The sequence below is a fragment of the Hyperolius riggenbachi genome, chromosome 3 (assembly GCF_040937935.1).
Source record: "Hyperolius riggenbachi isolate aHypRig1 chromosome 3, aHypRig1.pri, whole genome shotgun sequence".
Taxonomy (NCBI): domain Eukaryota; kingdom Metazoa; phylum Chordata; class Amphibia; order Anura; family Hyperoliidae; genus Hyperolius; species Hyperolius riggenbachi.
Window position 1 is genome coordinate 346,492,826 of NC_090648.1, and position 15,095 is coordinate 346,507,920.

The 15,095-nt window shown below is 47.6% G+C and overlaps 1 protein-coding gene across 1 annotated transcript in view; it reads right to left on the minus strand.

Moving 5' to 3' along the window:
- RNF44 (ring finger protein 44) overlaps window positions 1–15,095 on the minus strand; it is an 85,779-nt gene that overhangs the window by 46,360 nt on the left and 24,324 nt on the right. The gene's annotated exons all lie outside the window — the stretch shown is intronic.

Consider the following 15,095-nt stretch of genomic DNA (forward strand, 5'->3'; position numbering starts at 1 on the left):
TACCTTCTGTGCTTTCCACGGATGTTCCTCTCTCTAGCTTCTGACGCGACTTCCTGTATAAACAGGAAGTCGCGTCAGACACTAGAGGGAGAAACATCCACGCTGGAGCGCACGGAAAGTATGCATCTGCCCCGCCGCCTGCATACACTTTATTCAATGCTGGAGGGGAGAGCCCGAGGTGAAGGGGGGACCGTCTCCCCACCAACGTGCCACCAAGCAAAGGTGCTCAAATACCCCTTTTCAAAATTCGAGTTAGGTCGAATTCGAATAGTAAATTATTCGAGGTCAGTCGAATATTCGAGTCGAATAATTTTTACTATTCGATTCGACCTCGGAATTCGAGCTCACTATTCGAGTCGGTATTTGAGCTCATTATTCGAGCTGACTATTCGAAATGGCCTTAAATAGCTTCCAACACTTGTTTTGAGGGTGAATGATGCAAGAAACCTCTTTTTTTCCAAGTAACAACAGCAAGTGATTATGTGGGGATGTTCCTTTAAAAAAAAAAAAAAAAGTTGTGTCCAGAAATTTGTTCAGTACTGTATCATCTCCTCCTCCTCCTCCTCCCTTTTCCTCCCTCCTCCTCCCTCCTCCTCTTTAAAGAAATGCAGCTATTTTTGAGCGTAACAAATAGCTGGTGGCGCACGCATGTTGGAAAGCGCCATTGTATGTGCTCCCTGGCAGTGGAAACACACAGACAGCAGGAGGTAAATTCAGCAGCAGGAGGAGGAGGATGAGTGTGTGGCAGCAGGCAGTCAATGAGGCAGGCAGCGTGACATAATAGCCCTGGTACCTAGCGGTGATACCAGGGCTGTAAATAAACACAGCAGGCAGGAGGTCCAGACAGCGGTCGTGCAGCCCACATTGTGTCCAATACACAACTGGGACAACACAGTTTTCAACCCGGGCACCTCAGAAAAATTAAACCTTTTTTTTTTTTGTTTTTTTTTTTTTTGTTTTTACAACAAATTACACAGATATAGCTATTTTTTGACGTAATAGCTGGTGGCAGAGTGGCAGCAGAAGGTAAATCTGTGTACCCTGACAGTGGGAAACACAGACAGACAGCAGCAGCAGCAGCAGGAGGAATGGAGGAGTAATTATGTGTGCAGCTATTGTTTGACGTAATAGCTGGTGGCAGAGTGGCAGCAGAAGCTAATTCTGTGTACCCTGGCAGTGGGAAACACAGACAGACAGCAGCATCAGCAGGAGGAATGGAGGAGTAGTGTGAGTGTGGCAGCAGGTAGGCAGCGTGACATAATAGCCCTGGTACCTAGCGGTGATACCAGGCCGTAAATGAACACAACAGGAGGTCCCAGACAGCGGTCGTGCAGCCCACATCGTGTCCAATACACAACTGGGACAACACAGTTTTCAACCCGGGCACCTCAGAAAAATTAAACCTTTTTTTTTTTTGGTTTTTTTTGTTTTGTTTTTACAACCAATTACACAGATATAGCTATTTTTTGACGTAATAGCTGGTGGCAGAGTGGCAGCAGAAGGTAAATCTGTGTACCCTGGCAGTGGGAAACACAGACAGACAGCAGCAGCAGCAGGAGGAATGGAGGAGTAATGTGAGCAGCTATTGTTTGACGTAATAGCTGGTGGCAGACTGGCAGCAGAAGGTAATTCTGTGTACCCTGGCAGTGGGAAACACAGACAGACAGCAGCAGCAGGAGGAATGGAGGAGTAGTGTGAGTGTGGCAGCAGGCAGGCAGCGTGACATAATAGCCCTGGTACCTAGCGGTGATACCAGGCCGTAAATGAACACAACAGGAGGTCCCAGACAGCGGTCGTGCAGCCCACATCGTGTCCAATACACAACTGGGACAACACAGTTTTCAACCCGGGCACCTCAGAAAAATTAAACCTTTTTTTTTTTTAATGGTTTTTTGGTTTTGTTTGTAAAACAAATTACACAGATATATAGCTATTGTTTGACGTAATAGCTGGTGGCAGAGTGGCAGCAGAAGGTAAATCTGTGTACCCTGGCAGTGGGAAACACAGACAGACAGCAGAAGGGCAGTACACAGCAGCCCACTGTAGGTGTAAAATGTGTGGCTGCAGGCGACGTAATAGTCAAAGTGAACCAGGCTGGCTTAGTGAGCAGGAGCCAGGAGGTGGTAAAGGGTGGTAAGGCACATTAACGATGGTTCTTAGCCAGTTCATGTCCCCCTCTCGCCGACAACAGGGGCCAGGAACTCGCCTTCCACCCACGCCTGGTTCATCTTGAGAAACGTCAGTCTGTCCACAGACTTGTGAGACAGACGTGAGCGTTTCTCGGTGACCACACCACCAGCTGCACTGAAGCAGCGCTCGGACAGCACGCTGGAAGGGGGGCAGGACAGCACTTCCAGGGCGTACTGCGCCAGCTCGCTCCAGATCTCCAGGCGCTTGACCCAATACTCCATGGGATCAACAGGGGCATCGCTGTCAAGCCCGCTGTAGGACCCCATGTAGTCAGCCACCATGCGGGTCAGGCGCTGGCTGTGACCGGTGGAGGATGCTGCTGCATGCACCTCCTCTCTAGTCACTGCTGCCGGAGCCTCTACAGTCCTGTAGAGCTCATGGCTGAGAGACAGCAGGTCTGTGGGGCGCTTGCTGCTGGATGCAGGCACCTGCTGCTGCCTCTGTGCTGGCTGCTGGACAGTGGGGGTGGAAGGCTGGGGGAAGGCTTCCTCCAAGCGCTCAACAAGGGCCTGCTGCAAGCTCCTTATTTGTTGCGCTGGGTCTCCTCCTGCAGGCGGCAGGAACTGGCTCAACTTCCCCTTGAGGCGTGGGTCCAACATCATGCTGATCCAGATGTCCTCCCTCTGCTTCATCTGGATCACCCTGGGGTCTCTGCGCAGGCACGTCAGCATGTGCGCTGCCATTGGGAAGAGGCGGGCCACGTCTGCTGGCACATCGACGGCAGTGCTGCTGTCCTCATCCTCCTCCTCTGCCTCGTCAGCCTCATCCTCTCTCCACCCCCGTACCAACTCAGCTGCACTGTGCTGCTCCCCCTCATCACCAGCAAGGTCAGGGACCTCCACCAAGTCCTCCTCCTCCTCCCCCTCAGAGGTGGACTGTGCAGCTGCTTGCCGCTCCTGCTGGTCCAAGGCTGCCGCTCCCTGTTCCAGCAAAGCATCGAGGGCCCTGTTCAGCAGACAAACCAGGGGCACCCACTCGCAGACCATAGCATGGTCCCTGCTCACCATGTTAGTGGCCTGCAGAAAGGGAGCCAGCACTAAGCACACCTGCTGCATGTGCCTCCAGTCATCATCGGGGACGATGGACGGGATGTTGCTGGTCTTGTCCCTTCTCTGAGCGGCGGAAACAGTGGCCAGGGCAAGGTACTGGTTGACAGCGTGCTTCTGTTCAACCAGACGCTCCAACATCGCCAGGGTGGAGTTCCAGCGAGTCGGAACGTCAAGGATCAGCCGATGGCGTGGCAGATCCAGCTCCTTTTGCACGTCTTCCAGGCTCGCACAGGCTGCAGCCGAGCGCCGGAAGTGACGCACAACGTTCCTTGCCGTTTCCAGCAGTTCGCCCATCCCCTGGTAGGTGCGCAAGAACTTCTGCACCACCAGGTTCAGCACGTGGGCAAGACAGGGGATGTGGGTCAGGTTTCCCCTGTCTATTGCGGCAACCAGATTGGCCCCATTGTCGGCCACCACCTCTCCGACTCTGAGGCCTCTGGGGGTCAGCCAAATCCTCTCCTGCTCCTGGAGTTTGGCCAACACATGGGTTGCCGTCAGCTTGGTCTTCCCAAGGCTGACCAAGTGCAGCAGCGCTTGGCAGTGGCGGGCCTTCACGCTGCTGCTGAGGCGGGGGGTTTGGCCAGGTGTGCCGGAGGATGGCAGAGGATCGGAGGAACCTGCTGCAGTTCCCCTGACCCTGCGGGGTGGCACCACCCACTGTGTTGCTGCTGCTGCTGTGCCCGCTGCTGCTCTCCCATCCTCACCCCCTTCCACCAAGCTGACCCAGTGGACAGTGAAGGACAGGTAGCGGCCTGTCCCGAAGCGGCTGCTCCAGGAGTCCATGGTGACGTGGACCCTTTCACCAACCGCGTGCTCCAGCCCTCGCTCCACATTGGCCATCACAAAGCGGTGCAGTGCAGGAATGGCCTTGCGGGAGAAAAAGTGTCTGCTGGGGAGCTGCCAGTCTGGGGCTGCGCAAGCAAGCAGCGCACGAATGTCGCTCCCCTCCTGCACGAGCGTGTACGGCAGGAGTTGGGAGCACATGGCCCGTGCCAGCAAGCCGTTCAGCTGCCGCACGCGACGGCTGCTGGGAGGCAGAGCCCTAACCACCCCCTGGAAGGACTCGCTCAAAAGGCTCTGGCGTGGCCTTTTGCTGGCACGGGAATCAGCAGACACAGCGGAGGAGGCCACTGAGGACTGGCTGCCAGAACAGGCCTCAGTGTCGGCGGCAGGAGTTGCAGAGGGGGGAGGAGCAGTGCGTTTCCGCACTCCTGCTGGTGCTGCTGGAGGAGCAGGAGGGCGGGTGGCTGCTGTTGCTGCTGCTGCTGCTGAAGGCTGTGCAGTGATGGGTGTGGTGCCACTGCCAGCACCAGATGCCTTCAGCCTCTGGAACTCCTCATGCTGGTGGAAATGTTTCGCAGCAAGGTGGTTGATGAGCGAGCTGGTGCTGAACTTTAAGGGGTCTGCACCTCTGCTCAACTTCCGCTGACAGTGGTTGCAAGTGGCGTACTTGCTGTACACAGTGGGCATGGTGAAATATCGCCAGATTGGTGACAGAAACATCCCCCTACGGCATGGAAGCGCTGCTGCCTGTCTCCCTGTGGTGGTTGGGGGGGGGGGGGGGCTTGGGTGCGGCTGGTGGTGGTACTGGCAGATGCTGCTGCTGCTGCTGCTGAGCCTGAGACACCAGCAGGCTGTGGGACCTGCCTACTGCTCCCAATGCTTGCAATGATGCGCCTCCTTGCAAGGCCCACAAGAGCATTCTCCTCCTCAGAGCTGCTGAGGACGACATCCCCTGGAGGTGGTGGCACCCAGTCTCTGTCTGTCACCGGGTCATCATCATCCTCCCCCTCCTGAAACATGTCCTGCTGGGATGATGACCCCCCAAACTCCTCTCCTGATGCATGGATGGGCTGCTTGACTGTCGCCACAGTCTTGCTGTCCAATCCCTCATCCCCCAAAGTGCCCATCAGCATCTCCTCCTCAAAATCGCCAACAACAGCAGACAATACCCTGATGGTGCCTGGGGTAAAAATACTGCTGAGTGACAGGTCGCCAACTTGTGACGGTGAACTGGCCTCCTCCCCAGACCCTGCTGGGCGGCTGCTGCGAACAGGGGTGGTGGTGGTGGTGAGGGTGGAGGCCTCGGATGCAGAGCTGATGGCGGGCTACTCATCCTCCGTCATGAGTTGCACCACAGTGTCTGCATGCTTTTCCTCAATGGGACGTTTCCGACCCGGCTGGAGGAAAATCGGAGCAGGTGCTACACGCTGCTGCTGCTGTGTCTCTGCAGCGTGAGTTGCAGATGCTCCTGCTGGGCGGCGCCCAAGGCGTCCACGGCCAGTGGCTATGGGAGGAATGTTAGCCACTGACGCTGCTGCTGCTGCTGCGGAACTGTGCATGGTGGCGCGGCCGCGGCCTGCCACAAAGCTGCTCCCTCTCCTCCTGATTCCCTTGCTGCCCTTCCCCTTGCCCAAACCGCGCTGGCTGCCACTTCCAGACATCTTCGATGTTTTGGGCGTATAGACAAAAGTTTTTTAAAAGGGCGGGTGAAAAGTGGGGTACTTTAATGGAGTGGGTTGGTGGGTGAGGTGACTGAGTGAGTGTCCCTAGTACAGTAAGTAGTAACAGTCAGGAAGTACAACTAGCAGTTACAATAATCAGTAGTAATCACAAGTAAATTTAGTGTGTGTACACTACAGACAGTGAGTGCACGCACGCGCAAACACGCGCAGGAGCTAGCCTATGAACAGTGACTGAGTGAGTGTCCCTAGTACAGTAAGTAAGTAAGTAAGTAGTAACAGTCAGTAAGTACAACTAACTAATTACAATAATGAATCAGTTATCAGAAGGAAATAGAGTGTGTGTAGTGTGTGTACACAGACAGTGAGTGCACACACGCAGGAGCTAGTAGCCTATGAACAGTGACTGAGTGTCCTAGACTCCTAGTACAGTAAGTAGTAACAGTAAGTACAACTAACTAATTACAATAATCAATTACAATAATCAATCAGTTATCAGAAGGAAATAGAGTGTGTGTAGTGTGTACACAGAAAGTGAGTGCACACACGCAGGAGCTAGTAGCCTATGAACAGTGACTGAGTGTCCTAGACTCCTAGTACAGTAAGAGTAAGTAGAAACAGTAAGTACAACTAACTAATTACAATAAGCAATCAGTTATCAGAAGGAAATAGAGTGTGTGTAGTGTGTGTACACAGACAGTGAGTGCACACACGCAGGAGCTAGTAGCCTATGAACAGTGACTGAGTGTCCTAGACTCCTAGTACAGTAAGTAGTAACAGTAAGTACAACTAACTAATTACAATAATCAATCAGTTATCAGAAGGAAATAGAGTGTGTGTAGTGTGTACACAGACAGTGAGTGCACACACGCAGGAGCTAGTAGCCTATGAACAGTGACTGAGTGTCCTAGACTCCTAGTACAGTAAGTAGTAACAGTAAGTACAACTAACTAATTACAATAATCAATCAGTTATCAGAAGGAAATAGAGTGTGTGTAGTGTGTACACAGAAAGTGAGTGCACACACGCAGGAGCAGCTAGTAGCCTATGAACAGTGACAGTGAGTGTCCTAGTACAGTTACAGTATATAACTACAATACTAATACAATCAGTAGTAAAGGACAGCAGAAATACTGGTATAGAATAGAGAGAAATAAACAGAGGACAGGAGGACAGCTGCCCACACAGGCAAGGCCCTGAGGCCTAAAGCTGTAAGCCTGCAGCAGCTGGCCTGTCTCTATGTAACACAAAGGCTACTAACTAAAATACAATGTCTAACTAACTAACAACAATATAGGTGTGTATAGGAGGTGTATGTGAGCAAAAACGCTAGGTAAATGACCACAATAGAGCTCTTGCTAAGCCAAAGCACAAAGGAGCAACTCTCTCTCTGTACAAGTCTCAGGCAAGCACGGAGAAACGGAACATGGCGGCCACTATTTATAGGGTAGGGGCTGGCCAGGGTCCCCCTCTGTGATTGGCTGCCGTCAGAGGGCCTGGGAGCCCTCTGATTGGCTCTAAGGGCATCAATCTGGGCTATGACGCTATTCGAGCTCGGTACCGAGCTCGAATAGCGCCGTTTGCTCGAATAGTGAATGGGCTATTCGAGTGTACTCGAATAGCCCATTCGAATAGCTACAGCTATTCGGAGCTCGAATACCGAGCTCGAATAGCTGGAAAAGAGCTCTGCTGAGCACCACTGCCACCAAGCTCTCCCCTCCAAGCTCTCCCCTCATGTTTGCGACCCCTCCAGCCCCCCAAAACGGGCCCGAGCGGGCCCCCCTGCGAGAGCATGGGCTGCATCCCCTATTGTTACGCCCGTGCTCGCAAGGGCAGGGTCATCCTCCTAATGTTTACTGTTGCAATGTTTGTGCTGCTTGAGACTCTATTGTACATTTTTCGGTTGAACCTATGTTCTCGGTGTCTTACTGTGCTTTGTAAAGCACTGCGGAATATGTTGGCACAATATAAATAAATATTAATAATGCACACATTTGCAAGGTATTCTTTTTTTGTGAACGATATACAATTTTTAAAAAATAATTTTAGTTTTTCTTATATTGATCCGCACAGGAATACTCCTGAATCAGTGGAATGAAGATCATGGTGGACTAGCTAACTTTTTTTTTTACTAAGGCCTCTTTTCCACAGACTGTTGATAGGCAGTGAAATGCCTCTCTAACTCTCACAACTGCTTTTTGCTGCCTGGTAACTGCTCACTGCTGCCTGGTAACTGCTTGCTGAGCACACAATTCAACAGTCCGTGGAAAAGAGGCCCGAGTGACCAGACGCTGCTTTTTGTCTTCAAAGTCCATCCCATTCGCCATATACCATCTTCTTACCTCCCAAGACTTCTGGAACTTCCCCTCAAACAGCACAGAGTGATTTTGAACTGTGCATGTGCATTTTGAAGTGCACATGCGTGATGAAAATGAATAAAAAAAAAAAAAATATTCGCTCGCGGACAAGTTTACTTTCATTGAACATGTGCCCTTCAGTACTTGCGCAGTACAGCTTGCGGGACATTTCGCCAGGGGCGTTTCTAGTCTTTTCGTCACTCCAGGCAAGAAGTCCTGTGTCACTCCCCTACACTCTCTACTGCGCTATACTCTGCCCTTACACACTGGACTGGGGGAGCAGGGGAACGTTTTTCACAGCAGCTAATGTAATTGATACAGAAAACTTACAAAATGTGCAGAATCATTATCTCAGTTTTTTTTAAAAGAGAACCCGAGGTGGGGTTCTTCCATCGCAATCCATATACAGAGGCTGGGTCTGTCTATAGAGCCCAGCCTCTGTTGCTAGTTAGTTTCTTTCAAAGCCCCCCCTGCACGCTGTCAGATCCCATGCGTTTAGCTCACTACTGTCAGTCTCGCCGCTCCCCCGCCTCCTGAAACGCTCCGGTCCCCGCCCACGTCCCTTCCCTCGCCGCTGATTGGAGGGAGGGGACCGGAGCGATTCAGCAGGCGGGGGAGCAGCCCAGACTGACAGTAGTGAGGTAAACACAGCCGCGTAGCGCGGCTGTGTTTTATGGGGTCTGACAGCGAGCAGGGGGGGCTTTGGAGGGAACTAACTAGCAACAGAGGCTGGGCTCTATAGACAGATCCAGCCTCTATATATGGATTGCGATGGAAGAACCCCACCTCGAGTTCTCTTTAAACACATTAAGTGTGAACTAGCCCATTGATTAACATGAGTTCTCAGTTTTTCTGTGCAGAAAACGCGTACGAAAATATTCAAGTGTGTTCCCTGCCTAATTGTTAGCACAATAGCAAATGTATGCCGGTGGGCATTCCACAGGTTGTACGATAAGTGTGAAATTGAGCAGTAGGTTAAGTTCACTGTATGAGAGCAATGCTAGGAACACACAATTTAATAGGACAGTTATTTCCTGTGGTTTGTAAAGAAATGCACATTCAAAAGTGACATGTGGCAGGATACTGTCACACCATAAGTCCCACTGTTACACAAACATTTGATGCATATTTGGTCCTACTCTGCTCAGGAGGGGAGGGTGGTGCAGTGGGTGCTGGGCACCTAATGTGGGCCTGATGGCCATTTCGCACGCAATGCCAAAACCATACCTTCCTTCTTGAACCTCTGGATGATTATTTCCGGCATGTCCGATCTGTTTCTGATTGATATTTTTTGATATGTTATCAGAAAATTGTTCCCTTTATTGATCGGGAGCAGTTTGGACATGTACACACAATACAACTTACTGTCAGATTACTGATCACACAGGAAATTGAAATCACGTGTACCGAGCATCAGTGTCTGGGTTTAAGTGTAAACGTTAACACTTGTTTAGCACTATTCTATTGTCTTTTTTTTCCCCTATCTCCAACTGGACTCAAAGGAGGCCAGTCTCTTACTAAGGGCACGCAGAGTAGGCCAGCTTGGAGCCTCTTACCTATAGGGGTAGTGTAACCTTTCCAGGGGCATGGACCATGGGAAAGATGTGAACCAGTGACATAAGCTCCAAGTCTAGAACCATGGAATTAAATTTAAAAAGCTATCATAGCTAGATATGTGATTGAAATTGAGCAGCATGTTCAGAAGTCTGTGTGCATGTGATAAATAAACTTGGTTTTAAAGAGACTCAGATCTCTTGGCAAGGTTTTTTTTTTTTGTTTGTTTTTTACTTACCCTGGGCTTCCTCCAGCCCCATAAGCACAGATGCGTCCCTTGACGTCCTCCATTTAGCGTTAATTGGCCCTGGTATTTTAGTGATGTCAGCCGGGGCAGACCTCCTGCTCATGCGCAGAAGACCCTGGCCGACGTCACTGAGCCAGAATGGAGCCGACTGAGCTAGATACCAGGGCTGATTGCAAACGGAGTAAAATGGGAGGACAGTGAGGGACGCATCAGTGTTTATGGCGTTGTAGGAAGTCCCGGGTAAGTAAAAAAAACACTTCATGCCACGAGATCTCGTTATCTTTAAGTGTAAATAGTAACATTTGTATAGCACTCTTTCCCTATGGGACTCAAAGTGCTTGAAAGCTGCAGATATTAGATGCACTCAGTAGGCCATCCTAGCACATTGGGGAGTTTTGTCCAAGGACTCCTTAGGGGCTGGCTCCAGTCAGGATTCAAACCCTGGTCTCATGTGTATCCTTAAAGTGAACCAGAGACGAAGCACCCTCATGTATTTTACCATAGAAATCAGTGGGAACATTAGAGAAAACGTCTGCCCTGCTCCCTGTTTCATCCTCACTGCTAAAAGTGTCTGTTATCTAGCTGAGATAAGAATCCCGAGTGTGCATTGAGTCTGGCTTTGCTATAATGACTCAGCTATAATGATTCCTGAGCACAGCCAGCAGGGGGCAGGCTTGGACTTGAAAAGACACCAAAGACCACAGTCTCAGCTATAATCATTCTGTAGCAAAGCTAGACCGACTGCTTAGTCGGGATTCTTATCAGAGGTGATAACAGGCAAATTAAACAGAGAACAATGAAACAAAGAGCAGATTAGGTGTTTACTGTCATGTTCCCACTGATTTATAAGATAAAATACATGAGGGTGCTTCATCTCTGGTTCTCTTTAAAGAACAAGCGACAACCCATGCTAACCTAGAAATTAAAAACACATATATAAGTAGATAAATACTACTTCTACTTACATAACAGATGTATTGTGCTATCCACATAATGATTCCTGTGAATTTTATAAACAAAAACCAGAAAATCCTATTATAGGCAGTGGCCATCTTGCCAAGCTAATGCTGACATCATATCCTCCCCTGACTCTTGTTTCCCCCCCCCCCCCCCTTCTCTTGCTCATTGTGTATTCATTAGCTGCCCTCCTCCCAGAGTCTTCAGACACTCCCACTGAGGTGTATACTAGGGACTACACTGTCTTATGCTCCAATCACTGAGTCACCTCAGCCTTGCTTGTAAACACAAGTAATCGGAGGGTGTTTCTGGTCAGCAGCTAGGCAGGGAAATAAATGGAAGAGGAGGAATACATTATAGATAAAAGGAACTCCCAGCATTCAACTCTTTGGCACTGTTTGGCACTAGGGCCAGTACTCCTAAAGTATGTGATAACTACAAACCATAAACAGCAGAAAAAGTTTTGCAAGTTTTGAATGCAGGATTCTTTATCACTTAATACACTCAGACCTATAAATTGTAGGTAGGGTTGCGCTGCCTCCAACTTCCAATACACAGATAATTACAGAAATGATCCACAAATAATCAATATTCCTATCAGACCTTACTGCAGTCCACATACGTGTATCTCACGACTTATTGTCATTAAAAGTCCTATATATCTCCAAATCACCATATACTGTCCATGGGATCGCTGCTGCAAACTTCCAGAATGTCAATATAAACCACAATATTGAGCTGCGCTCTCCATATACCCTAAAAGACAAAATGTATTCACATAGCGTAATACTGTGATCCTTATTTCACACAGCACCCAGTGATAGTGAGAAAAATGTGAGCCACGCCCCTTTTATACTACCTTGCGAGTCACCTGACTAATTCCTCTATCCATCGTTTGTATTTCCCCATAGGCTTCAATAACATGGCGGCCAGTATACCAGACACGCTGTGCAAGACAGTGTGCTTACTACAGACACCGCTGCTCTTTCAATATCACATTATATTGTCCATTAACAATAGATACACCAAATAATTCATACAGCAACTACCCTCAATAAAATTCATAATTCGCTATGCAATACAAACCATTTACTGCCATCTAGTGGCAAAATTTCATAAAACACCTTTCCTCAATAAGATACATTTATCGCTATATAATACAAACCAATTGCTGCCATCTAGTGGCTAAAATTCATGACACTTTTCCTCAATAAAATGCATGATTCTCTATATGCTTTAAACCACCTATTGCTATCTAGTGGCGAAAATATCTGTAGCAGCAATCTATGACCCCACTTAATACTTTATTCACTTTAATCCTGTTTATAATGAATTTATGGGCAATTTAGCTACTCCCATTCATTGGGCTTATATATTAATATAGTCCACTTAATTATAGTGAATACACCGAAATCCCCCAATGGTACATACCACGTAACTGATTCTCTCCCCCCCCCCCCCCCCCCCCAGTGGTATAGATCAATTTATGACTAAATAATATACTATAATTCAATTCTGTGTCAAATATCAGTGGTGATATAGCAATTCAAATCAAATTCAATATTTAGCCCCCCGGGTGTAAAGACCCCAAATTATAAATCCACCTCCCTTCTGCTTTTGATATTTCCCTCACCATACTTGATCCCCTCCATTTTTTTTTTACATATTTTTCTACCCCCATAAATTTCAAACTACTAGGGTCTGCTCCATGTACAAAATTATAGTGCTTAGCCTTAGACACACTATGTGCCTCTAGACCTTTGGAAATGTTATAGATATGCTGTCCAAATCTTTTTATGTAAAGCTCTTGTAGTCCTCCCCACGTATTCCATCCCACATGGGCACCATAACACATACCACCCCAACAGTATTACAAGTTATGCATTGTTTGATATCCCATCTCCTTCCTGTGTTCTTTGATACAATATGATCTCCCCTCAGTGATTTGGCTTCCCTACATCCCCTACAGGGAAAAAATCCCTCCTGTCCCAATAAATTCCCAACATTGGTTTTGGGTGGATCAATAAAACGGTTAACCAATGATGACGTCAAATTTGGTGCTTTTCTATATATGAAGCTGGGTCTGCTGGGAATAGTCTTTCTGAGAACAGGATCCAGCTGTAATATACTCCAACGTTTTTTTATTATTTGTTCCAAATCCTGATATTGACTATTATAGTCCAGTAATATATCAAATTCCCTGGAAGGTCCTACTTCTTTAATTTTATTTTTAATGAGCGCTTCTCGATTCATTTCTGCTACTTTATTTCTCCTAATCATTAGTTGGCCCTTAGGAATATTTTCTAACTATCTTTTGTGGTGACAACTTTCCCTCGGGATATACCTGTTCCTGTCAGTGGGTTTGAAAAAATGTGACGGTCTTTAGTTCAGTACCTTCTGTTCTTATTACCAAATCCAAGAAGTCCACCCTATTTGCATAAATTGTAAATGTAACTTTTATCTCAGGCCAATGGCAATTCATACCCTCACAAAAAGTATGCAATTGTTCTCTCGAACCTCTCCAAATAAAGAAGAGGTCGTCAATAAATCTATTCCTTGATATGTTATTCCCCTTATTACTCAAAATTTCTTTTTGCCATTGGCCCATGTAAAGATTAGCTACGCTAGGGGCATATTTTGCCCCCATAGCACAGCCTGTTAGCTGCACATAAAATTATTTTTTGTACCAAAAATAATTGTGTTTCAATGAATATGTTAATAAATCCAATACAAACTCAATCTGGGGGTCCTTCAAATTTCCTACTTCACTGCGGCTGTCCCCAACAATTTTTAGACCCCTTTCATGGGAAATTACTGTATAGAGGGATGTGACGTCACCAACAGATCCCCAGGTTGAACTTTCAACTTATCAATTTCCTGTAGAAGTTGCTTTGTGTCTTTCAACAAATATGGTCATTTTTTAACCTCCCTCCCTTTTTAATACTCCCCCACTCTCTGGGTTAGAGATCCCACCCCACTGACTATCGGTCTTCCGGGTGGGTTATTTACATCTTTATGAATTTTGGGGTTAAAGTATATCACTGGTATTCTAGGGTTAGTTGGCAATAGATATTTTAGTTCTTCAGTATTAATGATACCCATCTTTTCTCCCTCCAACAATTTAGTTTTCAAAATGTTTTTATAGTCTATAGTGGGGTTCTTTCTCAAACATTCATAAGTTTCATAAGGTAGTTGCTTTATTAATTATTTGGTGTATCTATTGTTAATGGACAATATAATGTGATATTGTAACAGCAGCGGTGTCTGTAGTAAGCGCACTGTCTTCCACAGCGTGTCTGGTATACTGGCCGCCATGTTATTGAAGCCTATGGGGAAATACAAACGATGGATAGAGGAATTAGTCAGGTGACTCGCAAGGTAGTATAAAAGGGGCGTGGCGCGCTAGTGACGTCAGCTCCTGATGAGTTCGATTGGACGAAACGCGTAGGGCGGAGCTACAGCCAGCGCGTCTGACGTCACTACTTGCGAGCAACGAGCCGGCAACTACGAACTAGTGTAAGGAACGTGGGAGACGATCCGGGCAGAGAGAGACAGGTAGAGGAATACGGGACGCCGCATTTCCCCTTACTGATGCCAGGACAGACCCCGCTGATGAAAGAGCTGTTTGATGTGCACACTTTACAAGAACGCAGACGTGAGTGCGCATTCATTGCGCGGGTTGTTTCTAATATATCAACATAATATGCTATGATGGTTTTATGTATTTTTTATGGAGTTTTATCTGGATTATCTGGAGTATTAAAGAATATTGAAGATACAAAGTGCCAGAGAGTGTTGTATGAGACACGCGTTAGATCCACCTGTTTGAGGTGGCTACAATCTAGTGAGCGCAATCTGGATAGGGGAGAGGATTCACGAGTGGCTCACATTTTTCTCACTATCACTGGGTGCTGTGTGAAATAAGGATCACAGTATTACGCTATGTGAATACATTTTGTCTTTTAGGGTATATGGAGAGCGCAGCTCAATATTGTGGTTTATGATACACTCAGACCATTTGCTGTTGAAATTTGATTTTTATGGTGACAATACCGCTTTAAAGGGAACCTAAACTGAGAAGGATATGGATTTTTCCTTTTAAAATAATACCAGTTGCCTGACTCTCCTGCTGATCCTATGTCTCTAATACTTTCAGCCACAGCCCCTCAACAAGCATGCAGATCAGGTGCTCTGACTGAACTCAGACTGGATTAGCTGCATGCTTCTTTCAGGTGTGTGATTCAGCCACTACTGCAGCAAAAGAGTTCATCAGGAGTGC